Raw genomic sequence first — 24,086 nt, 5'->3', positions numbered from 1 at the left:
GTTTTAGTTTTTAGAATAAAAAAATCGATGAATTATTTGAACATTTATGAAATTTGTTTTGAAAACATTTTATTTTCTTAAAGATTTTATTTATTTATTTGACACAGGGAGAGAGAGAGAGAGAGAGAGAGAGAGAGAGAGAGAACAAGAAGGCAGAGCAGCAGGCTCGGGGAGAGAGAGAAGCAGACTTCCCACTGAGCAGGGAGCCCGATGTAGGGCTTGATCCCAGGTCCCTGAGACCATGACCTGAGCCAAAGGCAGAGGCTTAACTGACTGAGCCACCCAGGCACCCCTGTTTTAAAAACATTTTAGTGAACACAGAAGATTCCTTATTCCTGTAAATAGATATTTGTAGTTGTAAAAGTCTATAGTCCCCATTAGGTCTTTATATTTGAAAAAGATTTAAATTTTACAGATACTATACTTTTCAATCTTAATGGATAACCTTCATTAAAGCTGGAAAGCCTTCATAAAAAATAAGTTGAAGTCACGAGTTAGGTGATGAAATGAGAATCATCCCAAACTTGAAGTTGTGTGCTCAGTAACTTTTTCCCCTCAACCTAAATGCGTTACTGACAGGAAAAATTATTGTGAAGACAAGCTACAGAGCAAACGGGGCTGGCACCTCACCACAAAAACTCATCCTGTGCAGGAAAAGACTGGAACATTCTTAAGTTTTGCAAAAGCAATTAAAAAAAATCTTTTTGAGATTGCTTCTTACAATGAGCTTTTTCAGTATATTTAGATTAAGCTAAATAAACCAGTTACAAGATCATACCATTAAAAGCTAAAGCCAAGTTGCCTCACACAAGGATAGAAGCCCTCATTTTACCAGCCAAACTAGACGTCGAAGTCAATAAAGCAAAAGAGATGGAAAAAGTGGTACTCTCAAATAATACTTGTAAATACATTGGTGATATGTCAGATGACATAAAGAAAACATTAATCCAGATTATTATTAAATCAAACACGTGTTAGAAACTGCCAAATTCCAGCGCAGCTAGAATTCCTAGAGAGAAATGCTGGGAAGAATATCAGTTCTCTGTAAAGCAATACCAAAAGAAATTATTGGGGATGAAGTATTAAAGGTGGTGAATTCATACTTTGAAACAAATAAGGTATTATGGAAACATGCTTGGGTTTGTATATTGCTGGAGTGAGTGTGGAGACAGGAGGATGTAATGGCCGTCCATTAAAAGTCATGAAAACACTGGGTGCCTGGGTGCCTGGGTGGCTCAGTGGGTTAAAGCCTCTGCCTTCTGCTCAGGTCATGATCTCAGGGTCCTGGGATTGAGCCCCGCATCGGGCTCTCTGCTCAGCGGGGAGCCTGCTTCCTCCTCTCTCTCTGCCTACTTGTGATCTCTGTATGTCAATAAATAAATAAAATCTTTTTTAAAAAAAAGTCATGAAAACACAGAGATTCAAATAATATGGTATTTTATTCTCAGAGAAACTCTCTTCTGTAAAAGTTTGCCTGTACATGAATTTCACATAGTCTGATGTGTCTAAATGGAGAATATGTATAGCTGAAGCTGCTTTATTCACATCTGTTTTCAGCTTCACATGAAGAAATGGGATTGGAATATAGCTTTCCACTGTTTTGTACTGAAGGGCGGTCTGTGTCCAAAGAACCGTTCTGTCAAAGTTGATGAACTAGAAGGAGAATTCAAACTTTTTCTGTAAACAGTTCTTGCTTTGAAGATTTGTTAAAAGGTAGTTACTGCCTTGAAGAAAAAAAAATAGTTTCATTAGGTGAGTGAATAAACCTAATAGAAAATTGCCAGGACCTGATGATAATATATTTGCATGTACTGATAAAATTTATGGATTCAGTATAAAAATTTAGCCTTGGAAATCTTCTTAAAGAAGATTGATTTGTGGCATTTAGTTTGTTGCGCAGTTTGAAAAGTAAAGGCTGATCATTAGGACAAGTAGAGCAACATCTTGTGTAGTTAGGGAAGAGCTACATCATGGATTTAGGTGTATGATTTATTTATACTATTGTAAGAAATTTTCACGTTACATTTGTTGATGAAATTAAAGGAAGGTCTGTTTGATTTGCTAAGTGATGGCAATTTTGAAGTACAATTTAGATTTGAATTATCCAAATTCTGGTTAGTGATGAGAAAGGAATTTCTATTACTTGTCTCTGTAGAGAGAGAAAGTAAATTAGCTAGGGGCTGGAGGTAGGAATGGGGATCAACTAATAATTTTGTAATATAAAGAAAATGTATTTAAGGTTTTTTTTCACTGAGTTTCATATGGACACCACTGGATTCCCTCAAGTTTACTCCATTATACTGTTCAAATATGAATTTTCATGTGTGTCATGATGTGAGAAGTTTAGGAAGCAGTGGACTGAATCCTATGACAGTCTGGAAGGCCAAGGCAAGAATGTTAACTGTGACAGGTCTCAAATTCAATAAGGAACTTCTGAGAATGGAGTAAAAAGCAAGGACTGGGAGAGGGTCAAGTTTCAGGAAATATACCTACCGATTGGGCATGTGTGATGGAGCAGAGCCTGCAGTATCTTATGTCTTACTGAGATGGGGATAGATATGGGCCAGCAGTAGTGGGATGGGTAGGTGGCAAGAGGATGATGAACCAGACTCAGCCGGACAAAGCCAAATAGCTGGTCAGATGGCCTCTTAATTATAAATAAATAAAATAAATAAATCAATATATAAATAATATATAATTTATATTACAAATATATAAATAAAATTATAAATTATAAACTTTATTTATAAGTGTATAAATAAAATATTGAAGAATAAAGGCCTGGGAAGAGGAATAGGTTATTCTAGTCTTCTATAATTCACTCATGGGGACTGATCAAAATAAGTTAACATTTGAAGGAGAAACCTATTTTGGGGGGGAAAAAACCCCACCTCACTAGTAATTACTTTGTGTCAGGTTCTATTTTTAGTGTTCTGTATGTATTAATTCAGTTTAATTTTATACTGGTTGGCAATAGTACTCATTATTATTCCCATTTTATAGGTGAGGAAACTGAGGTCACTCTTATTCATGGTAGAGCTGGTATATAAATTTGGGCAGTTCAGCTCTAGAGTCTGTGTACTTGACTCTATGCTATACTCCTTCTCAAGTCTGTAGGAATCCTAACTACTCATTTCCTTCTGAACTCCCACCCTGATCTCAGTGCAGACTGCACAACCTGGACCTTCTCCTGTGAAGGATGTCACCTATGGTGGGTGCAGTATTAGGGCCTCCTCCTAAGTTATTACCAACGGGCCCCGCTTCAGTTGCTTTTTGGGGGGTAAGTTGATGAATATAGTATGATCTTAAAATGTCATCAGCACCCCATCATTTATGTAGCTATGCTTTAGCATGTGGTGGCCACTAGGTACATGTGGCAATTCAAATTGAAATTTAAATTAGGTAAAATCATAGCTGATAAAAACTTGGTTCTCTGATTACAGAAGCCACACTTCCAAGTGCTACTGCCTACCATTTTGGACAGCGCAAGAAAGTTTTCCATCATCATAGCTGGTTTTATTGGACAGTAGCATTCTTGCTGGTTCTCTTCTCCAGGTCTGCTTCATCGCAAGTGAGATCTTGTTTCCTAACTCCTCAGGTTGCCATACTTCAGTGGCTGGCTCCACTGATTCTGTCTTTCCTCATTTTGTAAAAGACAGCAATACCAGAAAATAATAGATTTTTGTGGCCATTAGTTGCTGGTTCGTACAAGATTTGCATTCTTGAAACAGTTCTACAGTACTGTTGATCTTGCTCTCCTTACCTTATTCTGCAAGTATTATAGTCACAAACTGAGTTCTAAGAATTCTGTATATGACAGCCTGTCACACTTCGTCTCCTAATGAACTTGAAGGCATCTGTAGCTCTTGTGGCTTGAAAGTGGACAGTACTGTTCAGCAAGAGCTCCTATAGGTGAGTAGTTGGATTTTTGCACCTAATTTTAGGATTTTTTTTTAAGGTTTTATTTATTTATTTGACAGAGACACAGTGAGAGAGGGAACACAAGCAGGGGGAGTGGGAGAGGGAGAAGCAGGCTTCTCACTGAGCAGGGACCCCGAGGATATGGGTTTGATCCCAGGACTCCAGGATCATGACCTGAGCAGAAGGCAGATGTTTAACAACTGAGCCACCCAGGCGCCCCAATTTTAGGTTTTTTAATTCAACCTGAGTATCATCTCATTTTTCCCAGTTGTGACTGAGGTTTTGGTTTGTTTTTTTGTTTGTTTCTAAATTAAATGATGATTTGATCACCTGAAAACCATTCTTCTTATTATTATACCCAGCTTTAATAAGCATTCTTTTGTAGGTTGGCTAAAAAAAGTCATGTCAAACTGATCTTTTTTTTTCTTTTGATAAGATTACCAGGTGAGCAGGATGCTATAGAAGTAGTGTTTGATCTCAACCAACTCATTTAGAATGTTTTCAGGGGCTGGCAGTTGGGTGAGTAAGGACTGCAGAAATCACATCAAATTTGAGAAATCAGAGAATATTTAATCTGCGGAAAACTAGACTATTTTAGATATTCAAAAGACTGTGTTGAGTGAGCAGTGTTGATCGGGAGAATTTACTGTTATCAGAGGAAGTCATTAAGGTTACTTATGAAAAATATAAAGTACTGTTAGTATGTTTGGGGGAACACACATAAGTTCCCAAGACGTTGGAGCAGCACTACGTAAGCAGGGGTAACTGCAGGATATTTTCATTCTTGCGACCACAAAAGTGAAGTGAGCCAAAAAACACAGTGGGAATTAAACGAAGTAGGGTTAAGTTTTCATTAAAGGCTGTGCGGTGCATTCACCACTCCTGGTTGCCCTGGCAACCAGGCTCCCTTGCATGCTAATGGCATTATAATGAGAAAAAAACCCACATGCAAATGCAGTAAATAGTAATTAGAGGCAGAGCCATACATGGAATGGTGAGCTCCACCTTGGGAAGTTCTGGGGAAGAGCTGCAGAAGGGTTTGTACTGAAGACAAAGAGGTAATGAAAGAAAGACTTTGAGTTATGTATAAAAGGATTGAGCCCACAGAGAGCACACTTCAGCATTTGCCTCCTGCAAATACCTGTTGTTTCTCCAAGCAGAATTTAGTTAAGGTCAGAAGTCATGCAGTTGTACATTCCCACTGTCATAACCGTTCTACCTGTTGGCATCACGGAATGGAAAGAATCTTAGCTGTAATTTGCCTTGGATGCGGATCAGCTGAAAAAGCCTGCTGGTTGGAAAGTCCGTTCTGCCCATATTGGACAGGGCTGGGCCCAACCAGACAAGGGTCATTCTTGGTGAGGAGAGAGTAGAGACTTTGTTCAGTGTTGCTTCAGTTGAGACAAGTAGGACCAATGAGGGACCTTATTGAATATAAGGTGAATATAAGGTGTAAAGGATTAAGAATACATGCTGTCTACATCACTGGAAATGTGTCAGAGATGCTGGTTGACTGCCTCTCTCAAATGTGATAGTGTTTTTGATTTGTCCAAATGGTTAGATTCAGAGTCTATGAATCAGTGTTCAATTTCATTCTCTTCCCTTTATTTCATTTTATTCAGGCTCTTCTTTTCTGTCTTTTCGGTTTTTATTGCCACTTGTCTGTCTGTGTATCTTTCTTGGAAATGACTAGAAAATATTATATCTCCTGCTTCACGTTATCCTAATGCTTTGATTTATCTTTTCAGTGTCAGCTGAACCATAGATTATTGAGTGAAAAATCACCAAAAGTAGCCATGGAGATTCATAAATTTTTACCATTCTTTTTCCTCTTTAAATTAAAAAAAGTTTAAAAATTTCACAAGAAATGCATGTCTACTTTTGTAAAAATTTGCATTAGTACATTATGAACAGTTAAAGTAATATAGACATATATCATATATATATGATATATTTATTTTATATATATATATATATATATAAAAAATAGAGTTTTTAAGTCCCTGACAGCCACCTCTCACATCCTCTGCTAACTCTCAGTCCCAAATGCCAGAGAAAGCAAGTGTCAACAATTTGGAGAGTAAACTTCAAAATCTCTTTCTATGAATTTATATGTGTGGTTATTATTTATTATATACGTGATTAAGATATTACTATCTAACACTTATTGAGTGATTGCTATGTATCAGACACTAATCCTTTTTGTACACTAATTCATTTAATCTTCAGATAACCTCCCTTTGAGGGATTTTATAGAGGGAAGAAGGAAAGCCAAAAAAAGTTAAGAAACTTGCCCAAGGTGACAAGCCAAATTTATATCCCAGAAAGTCTGTTTTGGAGCTCATGCTTTCTCTCATCACACTATCCTGCCTGTTCTATAGGTAACATACACATATATGTTTTCTTTTTCCATGTGTCTGGAATCAGTCATTCCATAAGATTATTCTTCAAGTAGTAACTTAATATTCAGAGATCATTCCATCTCAGTAACTTACCTCATCCATTTCTGTTAATTATTCCATTTTATTCTCTTGTTCTGATATACCATAATTTAAGCAGTCCCCTATTGATGAGCATTTAATTTGCTCTAACAAATGATAATGTATTAAATATCCATGCAGAGAGCAGTTTTCATGTGTGCTTATATATTTCTGTAAAATAAACAGTTCAAAATGGAATTGCTGAATGAGAGACTATTCTCACTTTGCATTTTGACAGATACTGCAAAATTAGCACAGTTATCACTCCCTTCTTGAAAATACTCTGTGCTTAGCATCTGGGACACTGACCTATCAGTGTCCTTCTCCCTTGAAACTGCTTCTCTTTGGCTTCCTCTGCTGGTTCCTCCTCATCTCCCAACAGCTGAACACTAGAGTGCTCCAGGGCTCAATCTTTGGACTTCTTTTCTTCTCTAGTTAGACTCACTCTCTAGGATATCTTATCTAGCTCCTTGGCTGTAAATACTATATATTTACTGATGGCTCTTAAATTGTATTTTTGGTGCCTCTCATGTCCCTGAACTTCCAGCTTTTATATCCAGCAACTTGACATTCCATTTGAATGTGTACATGGCATTGCACATTTTCACTCATTTTTCCTTAACCTCCCTCTCCACCCCAACCTGCTTCTTCTACCAACTTCCCTATCTCAAGAAATATTAGCTTCCAGTTGCTCAGGACAAGAACCTGAGGTTCTTTTTGACTCCTCTTTTTCTCTTGCATCCATGTTTGAGCCATTAGTAAATCCTACTAACTCAGTCTTTAAAATACATCCATAATCAACCACTTCTCGCCACCTGGACTGCACCACCCTTAGCCCAGGCTGCATCATTTCTCGCCTGGCTTATTGCAGTAGCTTCCTAAGTAATGCCCATTTAGAATCTGGTCTTTAAACAGCAGCTAGAGGGATCTTTTAAAAATGTGAGTGCCGTCATAGAATTCTGTGGCTCAGAGCCCTCCAGTGACTTCCAGTTTTGGAATAAATCCAGAGCTTTGTTGATGACTTCTAAAGCCTAACTGGTCCTCACACCATTTCTCTCATTCCATAGTTTTAAGTTCTGTCATTCTCTTACTCTGTCATTCTGCTCCAGCCGTACTAATGTGCCTGCTGTTTACACCATGGGGCCTTGGCACTTCCCATTTCTATTGTCTAGTGTGTTCTTCCCCCAGATACCTTCATGACTTACTCCCTTACTTGTGTTAGATCATTACTTAACTTATCAGTGAGGACCTGCTATCTATCTACATTATGTAAAATAGCATCTAACTAACCCAATAATATTCAATCCCCCTTACCCTAATTTATTTTTATGGCACTTAAAACCCCCTACCTTACGTATTGAGTTCTTTGTTATCCCTTCCACTCTGAACCCTGTCCTTGAGAATGCAAGCTCCATGAGGAGAAGAACTCTGACCGTGTTGTTCACTGCTGTATCACTGGGGCAGAGTGCAATACATTGCTTGAGGTATGTGCTAATAGTACTTGTGGAATGAACGAGAACGTGGACAAAATTTCTCTCCAAACATACTGTAGCAATTAATTTTCCCATCAAAAAATATATGAGTATGCCCATTCTCTGATACTGTATAAAATTAGAAATTCCTGATCTTTTTAAATTTTTTCATTCTCGAAGGTAGAAAATGATATATTGTTTTGATTTGCATTTTCCTCATTACATTGATGTTGAGCATATTTTCATATGCTTATTGGTCACTGGCATTTCTTCTAGGAGTTTTTTGTTTATGTCCTGTGTCTGTTTTACTGTAGGGTTGTTTATCTTTTTAATATTGATTTGTAGGAATAACTTATATATTATGACTATCAATCCTTCATTTCCTATATGTACTGCAAATATTTTTTCCTAGACTGTCACTTCTCTTTTAACTTTGTTAATAGTATCATTTGTCATATAGGAGTTTTAAATTTTTAATAAATCTGCCAGTATTCTGCTTTATGGCTTCTGGGTTGGAGTTAGGAAATCCTTCCTAACTTTAAATTCTGAAAATATTCTCTTTTATTTTCCTCTAGACCTTTATTATTATTATTATTATTATTATTATTATTATAGTTAGGACTTTAATCCATCTGGAATTTATTTTGGAGATTGTGTGGGATAGCAAGATAGTTTATTTTATTTAATGGTGAACTGGTTGACTTCATGTTTATTATTGGCTCATCCATTCTTCCATCTATGATCCAACATTTTTATTATATATTAAATTCTAATGTGAGTCTACTTCTAGACTCCACATTCTATTCTAATCCTTGATCTATGTTTTCTTCTCTGTCACAAAAACAGATTTTAATTATTGCTAGTGCTCTTTAGTTAATTTTGATATCTGATAATTATACCATTCATTGCTCTTTTTTTTTTTCCTAAAGATTTTATTCATTTATTTGACAGACAGAGACCACAAGTAGGCAGAGAGGCAGGCGGAGAGAGGAAGGGAAGCAGGCTTCCTGCTGAGCAGAGAGCCCAATGTGGGGCTCGATCCCAGGACCCTGGGATCATGACCTGAGCCGAAGGCAGAGGCTTAACCCACTGAGCCACCCAGGTGCCCCCATTCATTGCTCTTTTTAAAAAGATTGACTACCCCTGTGCATTTGTTTAGCATAAATTTTAAAATCATTTACAAGTTTCTTAAGAAAAACTTGTGATTTTTTTCATGGTCTACTGTAAATTTATAGAGTGTTCCTGACATGGTAGGTATATTCCTGGATATTTGACATTTTTTGTTCAAGCTGGGAATGGTACATTTTATCTTTATGATTTATTGCTACATTTGTAAAATTATTGATTTTTATATGTGATCTTTTTCCTGGCCACTCTCTGAAAGTCTCTTGTTTATTGTTATTAATTTTTCTGGTGGTTCTCTTAGAACCATATCTGAAAATTCTGATTTCATATTTTTGGTTTGGTTTTCTAGTTGTTTAAGATAGGAGGGTAAAACTAGTCTCCATTATTCTATAGAAGACTAAAGAAACACTTAGAAGAATGCAAAACTTCTTGAAGGATACTAGTGTGTATTGCCATGATATGAAATGTAAATTTAATGAATACAGATTTTAAGCTAATGGTAGATATGCAATCATTGGTTCAGCTGGTCTCTTTCCAAATGTAAGATTGGGAATATAGCAGTGGGAGAATATGATTAACTCCTGGAAATGAAGAAGAGTTATTAAATGTTGTCTCCCTAAGATTTGTAACCTAAGTGTGAGACAAGAGGGTGTGCTTCTGTTCTTTCTGCTATTGCATTGTATCAGCCCAGCTTTCTCATAGCTCCTGCCTTGATGTGGAGGTAACAGACTTCCTTCTTCTTCTGACACTTGCTCATATCAAGCTATGGGAAGCAGGAGTTCTGGTAGAAGATACAGAAGGAGAGGACATTCACTGGAAGAACTTAAACATGCACAGGCTTGGAATGGAAATGACTATGAGGGCACAGATTGTGACTCATTCTGGGAAATATGTCAGGGAACTTTTATTACATTAATAAAAAAGTCTGAGTAGATAACATTTTCCCTCTCTTTTTCCACCTTTTCTCTCTTCTCTGCTGACAGTGCGAGTTTGCACTGTCATACATACCTGGTATTAGATCCAAATAGTGGCTATCAAATGCCTTTTGGCAAGTAGAGTGATTTTAGTAAAGTCTTCAATCTCATATTATCCAGGTGGGACAAAAAGTAGTAATTGTACTACTGCTGTGCAGCTTTCTCTAAAAGCTCTCAGTATCTTTTTCCCCATGATCTGTCAAAACCCTTTTGGTTTCCAGCAGGAGTCATGAGAATCTGGCCTAGTGCGCTCAGGCTGGAATAGCTTCTGAAGTCTTGGCCATTGGCTCTGTCCTACCTTGGCTTTTCTTCTGGGCAAGCTGCCTCTGCGTTAGGTGCAGGAGCTGTGTGACTACCTTTCTCCCACCTCTTTCTGCTTTGCCATCTATACTGAGCTGAATAGTGTCCACCCCCCCAACCCAGATTCATGTCCACCCAGAACCTGTACCTGTGACTGTATTTGAATATAGGGTCTTTGGGGGCGCCTGGGTGGCTCAGTGGGTTAAAGCCTCTGCCTTCGGCTCAGGTCATGATCCCACGGTCCTAGGATCGAGCCCCGCATCGGGCTCTCTGCTTGGCAGGGAGCCTGCTTCCTCCTCTCTTTCTCTGCCTGCCTCTCTGCCTACTTGTGATTTCTGTCTGTCAAATAAATAAATAAAATCTTAAAAAAAAAAAAGAAAATAGGGTCTTTGCAGATGTAATCAAGTTAAGATGAGGCTATACTGGATTAGAGTGTGGCGTAAGTACAATATGATGGGTGTCCTTGTAGGAACAGGGAGATTTGGACACAGAGTGATCGACACACAAGGGAAAAGGCCACAGGAAGACAGAAGCAGAGATTGGGGTGATGTGTCTACAGGTTGGCAACAACCAGAACCCAGGAAAAGGTAAGGGAGAATTTTCCTCTAGATTCTAAAGAGAGAACATGTCCCTGCCCGCACATTGATTTTGGACATCTATCCTCCAGATTTGGAATGGTGAGAGAATAATACATGTCTGTAGTTTTAAGCCACCCATTTTATGGTACTTTGTATGGCACCCATGCCAGGAAGGACTTTCTCACTTCCCCTTTGGCTTTTTCCCACCCTTATAGCAGGAACCTTCTCTGAGTAAAACTGCCTAAATTCAGACACCCTTTATTTCTTGAAAAACTAGGAAAGGTAATAAATTATTTGTAAGAATAGTGCTTTGAAATCAAAGTGACAGCTTGCTACCCTAATAATTTTCTACTGTCAGACTTTCAAATTTCTTTCAATTTAGTTTAAGTATAAAATTACTTCAGTACTCTTAATTCTCTTGAATGATTTGCTTAGAAGAGATAATGTTATATAAAAGGAATTACTTATTAAAGGAATAAGATTTAGAGTAAATCTAGAAATCAAGACAGGGAAGTTCAGAACATGGGTCATTTTTTTGTTTGTTTTTAAAACTATATTAGAAAAGCAATGATAAACCTTTGAGAGCATTTTAACTGGAACAAACAAAATATGGTAAATCTCTATAAAGTTAAATTGAAAGTAGAAACAGAGAAAATTTGTTTTTCTGCATCAGGTTTTCCACATGCCCTCTAATCAGTTATAGTAGCTGTTGGCCATTCCTCGGGCACAAGTAAGCAGGAATGCTCTAGGAGGCAAAACCAAATTGTTTAATATAAAAAAAGTATGAGGGCACAGATGGAGGTCCCACATCTATGAACTGAAAATTGAAAACTCAAAATGGGCAAGTTGGAAAACCTGAAAACATTATTTTTTTTTATTTTTTTATTTTTGGAAAACCTGAAAACATTATTAAAAGACAAAAGAGGAAAAGGAGAATGAAATCCCACAAAATGCTTAACAGTGAAATTTAATATTGTAGAGCTATCTGTTGAAGGTGTTAATAAGGAAAATGGAACCGACGTGATTTAAAATTACTTTTGGGGGGGAGTCAAGATGGCGGAGAAGTAGCAGGCTGAGACGACATCGGGTAGCAGGAGATCAGCTAGATAGCTTATCTAACCATTGTGAACACCTATAAATCCAACGGGAAATCGAAGAGAAGAAGAGCAACAATCCCAGAAACAGAAAATCGATCACTTTCTGAAAGGTAGGACCTGCGGAGAAGTGAATCCAAAGCGACGGGAAGATAGACCCCGGGGGGAGGGGCCGGCACCCGGCAAGCGGCGGAGCGACGGAGCACAAAATCGGGACTTTTAAAAGTCGGCTCCACTGGGAGACATCGCTCCAGAGGCTAAACTGGGGGGAAACCCAGGCGGGGTCAGCATAACCCCAGGACCCGCGGGGTCACAGAAGGACTGGGGGTGTCTGAGTGCCGCAGAGCTCGCAGGTATTAGAGCGGGGAAGCCGGCTATAGCGACAAAGCCGAGGAGTGAGCTCTAAGCCCGGGGTTACCTTGTGCCGGTCGCAGGCTGGGTGGGCTCGGAGCGCGGCCGGAGGCCACGGAGACAAAAGCGACCCGGCGCTTTTCTCCAGCTCCAACAATTGACTGCTTTCCTCGAGGCGCGACCGCAAGCCAGGGAGGCGGGGCTATTGGGCGCTTTGCTCTGAGAGCGCACTGAGGAGCGGAACCCCAAGCTCTCGGCTCCTCTGGGCCGAGAGATTGGGAGGCCGCCATCTTCATTCCCGTCCTCCGGAACTCTACGGAAAGCGCTCAGGGAACAAAAGCTCCCGAAAGCGAACCCGAGCGGATTACTTAGCCCGGCCCCTGGCAAGGGCGGTGCAATTCCGCCTGCGGCAAAGACACTTGAGAATCACTACAACAGGCCCCTCCCCCAGAAGATCAACAAGAAACCATCCAAAACCAACTTCAGTCACCAAGAACAGCGGAATTCCACAGCAGGAGAAAGCAAATCCTACCTGGACAAAATGACAAGGCGGAAAAACTCACCTCAAAAAAAAAGAACAAGAGGCTGTACCGAAGGCTGGAGACCTAATCAATACAGACATAGGTAGCATGACAGATCTAGAGTTCAGAATGACAATTCTCAAGGTTCTAGCCGGGCTCGAAAAACGCATAGAAGATATTAGAGAAACCCTCTCCGGAGAGATAAAAGCCCTTTCTGGAGAAATAAAAGAACTAAAATCTAACCAAGTTGAAATCAAAAAAGCTATTCATGAGGTGCAATCAAAAATGGAAGCTCTCACTGCCAGGATAAATGAGGCAGAAGAAAGAATTAGTGACATAGAAGACCAAATGACAGAGAATAAAGAAGCTGAGCAAAAGAGAGACAAACAACTACTGGAACACGAGGAGAGGATTCGAGAGATAAGTGACACCATAAGACGACACAACATTAGAATAATTGGGATTCCAGAAGAAGAAGAAAGAGAGAGGGGAGCAGAAGGTATATTGGAGACAATTATTGGAGAGAATTTCCCTAATATGGCAAAGGGAACAAACATCAAAATCCAGGAGATGCTAAGAACGCCCCTCAAAATCAATAAAAATAGGTCCACACCTCGTCACCTGATAGTAAAATTTACAAGTCTTAGCGACAAAGAGAAAATCCTGAAAGCAGCCCGGGAAAAGAAGTCTGTAACATACAAGGGTAAAAACATTAGATTGGCAGCGGACCTATCCACAGAGACCTGGCAGGCCAGAAAGAACTGGCATGATATATTCAGAGCACTAAACGAGAAAAACATGCAGCCAAGAATACTATATCTGGCTAGGCTATCATTGAAAATAGAAGGAGAGATAAAGAGCTTCCAGGACAAACAAAAGCTGAAAGAATTTGCAAACACCAAACCAGCTCTACAGGAAATATTGAAAGGGGTCCTCTAAGCAAAGAGAGACCCTAAAAGTAGTAGATCAGAAAGAAACAGAAACAATATACAGTAACAATCATCTTACAGGCAATACAATGGCACTAAATTCATATCTCTCAATAGTTACCCTGAATGTTAATGGGCTAAATGCCCCAATCAAAAGACACAGGGTATCAGAATGGATAAAAAAACAAAACCCATCCATATGCTGCCTCCAAGAAACTCATTTTAGACCCGAAGACACCTCCAGATTTAAAGTGAGGGGGTGGAAAACAATGTACCATGCTAATGGACATCAGAAGAAAGCTGGGGTGGCAATCCTTATATCAGATCAATTAGATTTTAAGCCAAAGACTATAATAAGAGATGAGGAAGGACACTATATCATACTCAAAGGGTCTGTCCAACAAGAAGATCTAACAATCTTAAACATCTATGCCCCTAACATGGGAGCAGCCAACTATATAAACCAATTAATAACAAAATCAAAGAAATACATCGACAGTAATACAATAATAGCAGGGGACTTTAACACTCCCCTCACTGAAATGGACAGATCATCTAAGCAAAAGATCAACAAGGAAATAAAGGCCTTAAATGACACACTGGACCAGATGGACATCACAGATATATTCAGAACATTCCATCCCAAAGCAACAGAATATACATTCTTCTCTAGTGCACATGGAACATTCTCCAGAATAGACCACATCCTGGGTCATAAATCAGGTCTCAATCGGTACCAAAAGATCGAGATCATTCCCTGCATATTTTCAGACCACAATGCTCTGAAGCTCGAACTCAATCACAAGAGGAAATTTGGAAAGAACGCAAATACATGGAGACTAAACAGCATCCTTCTAAAAAATGAATGGGTCAACCAGGAAATTAAAGAAGAATTGAAAAAATTCATGGAAACAAATGATAATGAAAACACAACAGTTCAAAATCTGTGGGACACAACAAAGGCAGTCCTGAGAGGAAAATATATAGCAGTGCAAGCCTTTCTCAAGAAACAAGAAAGGTCTCAAATACACAACCTAACCCTACACCTAAAGGAGCTGGAGAGAGAACAACAAAGAAAGCCTAAACCCAGCAGGAGAAGAGAAATTATAAAGATCAGAGCAGAAATCAATGAAATAGAAACTAAAAAAACAATAGAACAAATCAACAAAACTAGGAGCTGGTTCTTTGAAAGAATTAATAAGATTGATAAGCCCCTGGCCAGACTTATCAAAAAGAAAAGAGAAAGGACGCAAATAAATAAAATCATGAATGAAAGAGGAGAGATCACAACCAACACCAAAGAAATACAAACAATTATAAGAACATACTACGAGCAACTCTATGGCAACAAATTTGACAACCTGGAAGAAATGGATACATTTCTAGAGATGTATAAACTACCACAACTGAACCAGGAAGAAATAGATAACCTGAACAGACCCATAACCAGTAAGGAGATTGAAACAGTCATCAAAAATCTCCAAACAAACAAAAGTCCAGGACCAGACGGCTTCCCAGGGGAATTCTACCAAACATTTAAAGAAGAATTAATTCCTATTCTCCTGAAACTGTTCCAAAAAATAGAAATGGAAGGAAAACTTCCAAACTCATTCTATGAGGCCAGCATCACCTTGATCCCAAAACCAGACAAGGATCCCACCAAAAAAGAGAATTACAGACCAATATCCTTGATGAACACAGATGCGAAAATTCTCACCAAAATACTGGCCAATAGGATCCAACAGTACATTAAAAGGATTATTCACCACGACCAAGTGGGATTTATTCCAGGGCTGCAAGGTTGGTTCAACATCCGCAAATCCATCAATGTGATACAATACATTAATAAAAGAAAGAGTAAGAACCATATGATACTCTCAATAGATGCTGAAAAAGCGTTTGACAAAGTGCAGCATCCCTTCCTGATTAAAACTCTTCAAAGTGTAGGGATAGAAGGCACATACCTCAACATTATCAAAGCCATCTATGAAAAACCCACTGCAAATATCATTCTCAATGGAGAAAAACTGAAAGCTTTTCCGCTAAGGTCAGGAACACGGCAGGGATGTCCGTTATCACCACTGCTGTTCAATATAGTACTAGAAGTCCTAGCCTCAGCAATCAGACAACAAAAAGAAATTAAAGGCATCCAAATCGGCAAAGAAGAAGTCAAACTATCACTCTTTGCAGATGATATGATACTATATGTGGAAAACCCAAAAGGCTCCACTCCAAAACTGCTAGAACTTATACAGGAATTCAGTAAAGTGTCAGGATATAAAGTCAATGCACAGAAATCAGTCGCATTTCTTTACACTAACAACAAGACAGAAGAAAGAGAAATTGAGGAGTCAGTCCCATTTACAATCGTACCCAAAACCATAAGATACCTAGGAATAAATCTAACCAAAGAGGCAAAGAATCTATACTCAGAAAACTATAAAGTACTCATGAAAGAAATTGAGGAAGACACAAAGAAATGGAAAAATATTCCATGCTCATGGATTGGAAGAACAAATATTGTGAAAATGTCTATTTTACCTAAAGCAATCTACACATTTAATGCAATCCCTATCAAAATCCCATCCATTTTTTTTAAAGAAATAGAACAAATAATCCTAAAATTTATATGGAACCAGAAAAGACCTCGAATAGCCAAAGGAATATTGAAAAAGAAAGCCAAAGTCGGTGGTATCACAATTCCAGACTTCAAGCTCTATTACAAAGCTGTCATCATCAAGACAGTATGGTACTGGCACAAAAACAGACATATAGACCAATGGAACAGAATAGAGAGCCCAGAAATAGACCCTCAACTCTATGGTCAACTAATCTTCGACAAAGCAGGAAAGAATATCCAATGGAAAAAAGACAGCCTCTTCAACAAATGGTGCTGGGAAAATTGGACAGCCACATGCAGAAAAATGAAATTGGCCTATTTCCTTACACCACACACGAAAATAGACTCAAAGTGGATGAAGGACCTCAATGTGCGAAAGGAATCTATCAAAATCCTTGAGGACAATGCAGGCAGCAACCTCTTTGACCTCCACCGCAGCAACTTCTTCCTAGGAACATCGCCAAAGGCGACAGAAGCAAGGGCAAAAATGAACTATTGGGATTTCATCAAGATCAAAAGCTTTTGCACAGCAAAGGAAACAGTTAACAAAACCAAAAGACAACTGACAGAATGGGAGAAGATATTTGCAAACGACATATCAGATAAAGGGCTCGTATCCAAAATCTATAAAGAGCTTATCAAACTCAATACCCAAAGAACAAATAATCCAGTCAAGAAATGGGCAGAGGACATGAACAGACATTTCTGCAAGGAAGACATCCAGATGGCCAACAGACACATGAAAAAATGCTCCACATCACTCGGCATCAGGGAAATACAAATCAAAACCACAATGAGATACCACCTCACACCAGTCAGAATGGCTAAAATTAACAAGTCAAGAAATGACAGATGCTGGCGAGGATGCGGAGAGAGGGGAACCCTCCTACACTGTTGGTGGGAATGCAAGCTGGTGCAACCACTCTGGAAAACAGTGTGGAGGTTCCTCAAAAAACTGAAAATAGAGCTACCCTACGACCCAGCAATTGCACTCCTGGGTATATATCCTAAAGATACAAACGTGGTGCTCCGAAGGGGCACGTGCACCCGAATGTTTATAGCAGCAATGTCCACAATAGCCAAACTGTGGAAAGCGCCTAGATGTCCATCAACAGATGAATGGATAAAGAAGATGTGGTATATATACACAATGGAATACTATGCAGCCATCAAAAGACATGAAATCTTGCCATTTGCGACGACGTGGATGGAACTAGAGGGTATCATGCTTAGCGAAATAAGTCAATCGGAGAAAGACAACTATCATATGATCTCTTTGATATGAGGAAGTGGAGATGCAAGGTGGGGGGGTTTGGGGGGAGGTAGGAAAAGAAAAAATGAAAAGATGGGATTGGGAGGGAGACAAACCATAAAAGACTCAATCTCAAGAAACAGACTGAGGGTTGCGGGGGGGAAGGGGGATGGGAGAGGGTGGTGGGGAAATGGACATTGGGGAGGATATGTGCTATGATGAGTGCTGTGAAATGTGTAAACCAGACGATTCACAGACCTGTACCCCTGGGGATAAAAATACATTATATGTTTATTAAAATAAAAAAATTAAAAAAAAAAATAAAATTACTTTTGATGCTTTGGCTCTAAGAAAGGGAAGGGATTTAACATCATTTAAACTGCAATCATTCTTAAAAAACTTGCATGAAATAGGCAGGCTGTGTAGGTGCCTATAAACAAATAAATGCATGCTCTCCCAGATAATGTCACAAGATGGGCCCAGTAACCTTTTCTCGTTTGATAAGTGGCTGATCTTCTTCTGCTCTTTTTTCTTTAGGGCCACTGTGCTTTGCTGTGCCTTGACCTGCATTTGGGAAAGGGGAGAGTAGTGAGTCTACCACTCATCTCCAAAGTCAGGAAGGGTCTGGAGGTGAAAAGAAGGGGGACATGGGAGGTCTGAGAGTCTTGCCAGGGAAAGGGAGCCAGGACTAGTGTAAGAAAACCATTTTTAAACAAATGAGCACAGTACTGGGCTTCCCTGTATGTTTTTATTGAATGAAATAGAAAATTAAAAGCCCTTAAAATTGAACTTTTAAGTGACCAAAAAAATGCCCACTTGAAAAACAAAATGAAGATACACTATAATTCTAGGAAAGAAGTATCAGCCTTGTTTTAGTTTAGCAACTAGAGGGTTAATTGAAAAAGGAGAGAAAGTAAAAACAAAAATTAACATTGTATGCAAGAACATTTTATGGTTCTTAGAATGAGTAGAAGGAAAATTTTAATGAATTTTCCTAATTCAGTCTTCCTAGCACAGTGTTTTTTCTTTCATGGGTTGGGTCTTTATTTTACTTTATTTGTTTTATTTAATTTTTATAAGGAAAAACAGTATATGGCCATTGTAAAACTCTGATAATACATCAATATATAAAATAAAAATGAAAATATTTTCTTCCCTCTCTTCTGACTCGGTTCTGTAGTTTGTTTTCTATGTGTGTGTGTATAGAATATATATGTGTATATATACATGAATGCACATTTATAATATATTTACATAAATGGGATCACTGTTTTGTAACTTAACTTTTTTCACCTAACATTATATCATGGCATCTTTCTTCATGAGCATATAGAGAAATATTTCATTATTTCTGATGGTTGCATAGTATTCCATTGTATGGATGATATATATTTGTTTATTGGAGCCTCTATTGATGAAGAATAACTCTTTACTTATTCTCATAGTTATCCCTGTAACTTTATTTTTTTTAAAGATTTTACTTATTCATTTTACTTATTCATTTGACACAGAGAGAGAGAGAGAGATCACAAGTAGGCAGAGTGGCCGCAGAGAGAAGGGGAAGCAGGCTCCCCGCTGAGCAGAGAGCCCAATGCAGGGCTCGATCCCAGGACCCTGAGATCATGACCCGAGCCGAAGGCAGAGGCTCAACCCACTGAGCCACCCAGGTGTCCCATCCCTTTAACTTTAACCCACTGAGCCACCCAGGCACCCCTGTTCCATCCCTTTAACTTTAAACAACGTATTTCTACTTAGTGATTTCTCATTTTTGGACAATGATGATTGATTTCTGCTGTGATAGATGAGGAACTTATTGTGCTTATACTATCTCTCACATTCCTTCTTTTTCTCCTTCTGATTTTAAAATTATATTATTATTTTTATATCATCAAGATTTATAATATTTAGATTTTGTTCATTAATTATAATTAGTTCTCTGTGCTTTGTTTATGGGTTGATTAGAAATTCAAATCTAATAAAAGTGTATAGTGAGTGTTCTCATGTAAATAAGATTGACTGCTGAACTAAGTATCATGATAGAAGACAGTGTAACCCTCTGATATGCTGCTGCTGTGGAGAGAATATTTCATTCAAAATCCTACAGATTCTCTTTTCATTTCATATCATGGACAGGCTAAGAAAGCTCTTTTAACTGGGAAGAGCCAGAGAGCCTCTAGGCAAGGGCCAATGGTCACAGTGTTTTTGTGTTGTTTAATTTCCAGCTAATGAACAAATGTGTTCAGTAGGCATTCACACATTAGGTCACACAGGTAAAAGCAATAAATATGGGTTGTGTTGTGCACATGTTAAAGCAAGGGGGTATCAGCCTTTATTGGTTGAGACCCAGCCAGCAGATATAATTTTTCTCAAAAGGACAGCCCCAACTTCCTTAGCTGGATCTGAGCTGCATCTCCATGCCTTGCCCCTAGAACGTTTTGAAATGAGCATGGGCTATTTAATAAATGACTGTTATGTTTTATAAACTCCAAAACACTACAAGACCAGGGAAGATTAGAGATGTACAAAGCTCTTTTTCAAAGATGAAGTATGTTATATCCTCACTTTTACTTTTGCGTTTTGGTTTCTTAAGTTTTTGGTCTTTTGAAATTTTTACCTAAGTGAGTCAGTGGTTATAAGTTACCCATGGATTACTTTGACTGGATCTGGTCACTCTTGATACTGACTTGGCGGCATTAGAATCAGCCATGGCCAAGGTCTACATATGTATTCGGAAGGTTTAACAGGGATCAGAAATTGAAACCAGAGTTAGTGAGATTGAGTGGGTCTTAGCTGTGGGCATGAGGAGGGGACACACTAAATATTTAGAATTGTGTTTTGGAGGATCTCTAAATCCTTAACAATTACTTTCCTACACTATCTAATTCTGGCTTCTTAAAAAGTAGACAGATAGGGGCACCTGGGTGGCTCAGTGGGTTAAAGCCTCTGCCTTCGGCTCAGGTCATGATTCCAGGGTCTTGGGATCGAGCCCCACATCTGGCTCTCTGCGCAGCAGGGAGCCTGCTTCCTCCTCTCTCTCTGCCTGCCTCTCTGCCTACTTGGGATCAGTCTGTCAAATAAGTGAATGAAATCTTAAAAAAAAAAAAAAAAGACAGATATTAGTTTAATGTCTGATCTCCTCAGTGTAATCTTTGCTTTTCAGCAGTACTGTTTACTTTTTTTGTTTTTCATCCCTAAAATTAATCGGCTGTGGGCAGCTGCTGGTAGTATTGATTTGCTCTCTTACTGAGGGAAAGAATAATCACTTGAGATCTGTGTCCTAGGTTTGGCCTGTTCCTCAGGGTTCCACTGACCCTGAAGGTCTTGTTGTTTGATCAGTGTTGGCAGTGAACTAGAAACTTGCTGGTTGTCTTAATTGCTCTCCAGCAGCCTTGCCAAGCCCTTCCTGCAACTGGTCAGTCTGGGCAGTTCACTTGAGTTTGAGTCCTTTACGCAGTACTTTGTTGTGATGTAGAGCTGAGGCTCTTAGATGAGTGTGTGTGTGTGTGTGTGTGTGTGTGTGTGTGTGTGTGATTTTTTTTTTTTTTTTTTAGATAGCAGGGTTTTTCTAGAGAAGATCATTAAACCTGTATTAAATTCAACTTCAGAAGCCCTATGATTATTTGGATAGCTGGATTCCAACAGGCATAACAGCTCTCTGGGTGGGATAGTCCATGGCAACTTGTGAGAAAACAGACACAAACTTGTTCTATTAGGAGATCCTTAGATCCCCATCCAATACTCAGTCAGCAGTACACTAGAAAACTTGGTTGTCTCTGTAGGGTTCTATATGGCGTCCAGGACATTTTCTCCCTAGAAGTTTAAAATTGGAATTTATTACAGCAGTGTGATAGCCTGGAGGCATATGTTCAAAAGGCAATCAATGAAGTATTTGTTCATATGAAGTGTTATTTATAGGCACAAAAGGGTTTGTGTCCTAAAAAAGTAAGTTTCCTTCCTAACACTCCCACCATCCTCACCCAAACTTTTGGAGGTCATTAATGATTCCAGTGTCTTGGGCATCCTACCAGACATATTCAGTGCACACACAAACACATGTGATTGTATTTAAATAAATGATAGCATAATATACATACATGCATACTTTTCAGCACATTTTTCCCTTAATGATCTATCTTAGTTATTCTGTATCAATTCTTATAGAACTTCCTCATTTTTTATGGCTGCATAACATTCCATTATTTGACTATACTATAATTTAACCTCACTGATAGGCATTTAGGTTGTTTCCAATAGAGTGCTATTAAAGCAATACTTTTTGCATATCATTGCATGAATTTTATTTCCTGCACGTGTGGCTATTTCTGTAAGATGCATTTCTGGGTAGAAGATAGGTGCATTATTAATTTGGATAGTTATTGCCAACTTGTTCCCCAGGGAAGTTACACTAATTTAAACTATCCTGCCCATGGCAATGTATGATAATGCCTGTGTATTTTTTCTACATTTTTATCTACACACTATTTAATGGTTTTGATCTTTGCCAATCTGATAGGTAAAAAAATGGTATCACATAGTTTTAATTTACATTTTTTCTTATGGGTAATGTATCTTATGAGTAAAATAGGTTTATTTTTATATGGTTAATATTCATATGTACTTCCTCTTTAGTGAACTGTTTATATCCTTTGCTCATTTTCCTGTTGAACTGTTGTCTCTTTATTTTTTTATTTTTATTTCTTAAAGATTTTATTTATTTGAGAGAGAGAGATTGAGAAAGAGATAGCACATGAGTGGGGGGAGGGACGGAGGGAGAAAGTGAAGCAGACTCCCTGCCGAGCAGACTCCTTGCCGAGCAGGGAGCCTGATGAGGGGCTCAATCCCAGGATATGGGGCTCAATCCCAGGATCCTGGGAACATGACCTGGACCGAAGATAGCCACTTAACTGTCTGAGCCACTTAGGAACCCCTGTTTGCCCCTGTTTGTCTTTTTCTTATTGGTTCACTGGAACTACTAATACATGGGAAATGAAAACTATTTATATATTGACAATAAAATCTGTTCTTCACATTTTGATATTTGTCTTTTAACTTTATGGTGTTAAGATTTTTTCCATGGAGTAGAAATTATCAGTATTTTGTTATGACTGTGGGGTTTTTATCTGTTTTTAAAATACCTTTAAAATACATATATAGGGGTGCCTGGGTGGCTCAGTTCTTAAGCATCTGTCTTCGGCTCAGGTCATGATCCCAGTGTCCTGGGATCCAGCCCCGCATCGGGCTCTCTCTCTCACTCCCCCTGCTTGTGCTCCCTCTCTCACTGTGTCTCTCTCTGTCAAATAAATAAAAATCTAATAAATAAATATAAATATGAAATTATGTGTGTGTGTGTGTGTGTGTGTGTGTGTATTCCAGTGTTTTCATCTAGCACATCGATGATATTGTTTTTCTCATTTAAGTCTTTATTCCTTATTTTGTTGTAACGTGAAGGTATTCTATGTAGATAACTTGAGTTTTGACTGTGAGGAGGAAGTGTTCTCTTTTTCATTAGTGGTGTCTGGGCTGCAGCACCTGGACATTTCCTATTATTTCTCTTCTGCAGTGACAGAGTGAAGCAACCTGCTTTGTTGTGGATGGTCAGTAGGAGTTCTGATGGCTGAAGTGTAGTTGGACATGGGACAGTGACAGTGTTAGGTAGTCATAAAGACCACTTAAAAAACAGTCTTGGGGGGTGCCTGGGTGGCTCAGTGGGTTAAAGCCTCTGCCTTCGGCTCAGGTCATGATTCCAGGGTCCTGGGATCGAGCCCCGCATTGGGCTCTCTGCTCTTTGGGGAGCCTGCTTCCCTTCCTCTCTCTCTCTGCCTGCCTCTCTGCCCAGTTGTGATCTCTGTCTGTCAAATCAATAAATAAAATCTTTAAAAACAAAACAAAAGAAAACAAAACAAAAAACGAATCTCGGGAAGACAATTATCATATGATCTCCCTGATATGAGGAAGTTAAGAGGCAACATGGGGGGTTTGGGGGTAGGAAAAGAATAAATGAAACAAGATGGAATCGGGAGGGAGACAAACCATAAGAGACTTAATCTCACAAAACAAACTGAGGGTTGCGGGGGTGGGGTAGGGGAGTAGGGAAAGGGTGGTTGGGTTATGGACATTGGGGAAGGTATGTGCTATGGTGAGTTCTGTGAAGTGTCTAAACCTGGCAATTCACAGACCTGGATCCCTGGGGCTAATAATACATTATATGTTAATAAAAAAATTAAAAAAAAAACCAGTCTCGTTACCATCAAGATGAGAATTTGGTCAAGCTGAGAATTCGCGGAGGCCAGTTTAGCATATGGAGAGCTCCAAGCGAGCCATGGTATTCCTAGAGGTTGGGAATTGATTTGTGGCCATTACTCCTGAGACAGCTACGGATGACTTGGTTGACCCTGTTCTCAGAATTTAAAACGGCAGCTTCAGTGAATTGAGTGAAATAGTTCTCAACCCTGGCTGCTGTTTACACTAC

At 38.9% G+C, this 24,086-nt stretch overlaps 1 protein-coding gene across 5 annotated transcripts in view; it reads left to right on the top strand.

Annotated features, from left to right (window-relative positions):
- Positions 1 to 24,086, top strand: part of ATG10 (autophagy related 10) — a 240,616-nt gene that overhangs the window by 36,759 nt on the left and 179,771 nt on the right. The window contains exon 1 of one of the 5 annotated variants that reach the window (XM_080804686.1): positions 10,742 to 10,859. The exons of the other annotated variants lie outside the window; for them this stretch is intronic. The gene's annotated coding sequence lies outside the window, so the exon portion shown is untranslated. Of the gene's footprint in view, positions 1 to 10,741; positions 10,860 to 24,086 lie in introns of those variants that run through there. 5 annotated transcript variants of the gene reach the window in all.

Source organism: Martes martes, assembly GCF_963455335.1.
Source record: "Martes martes genome assembly, chromosome: 5".
In the NCBI taxonomy this organism is placed as follows: Eukaryota; Metazoa; Chordata; class Mammalia; order Carnivora; family Mustelidae; genus Martes; species Martes martes.
This window is presented reverse-complemented; position numbering and strand designations above follow the sequence as displayed.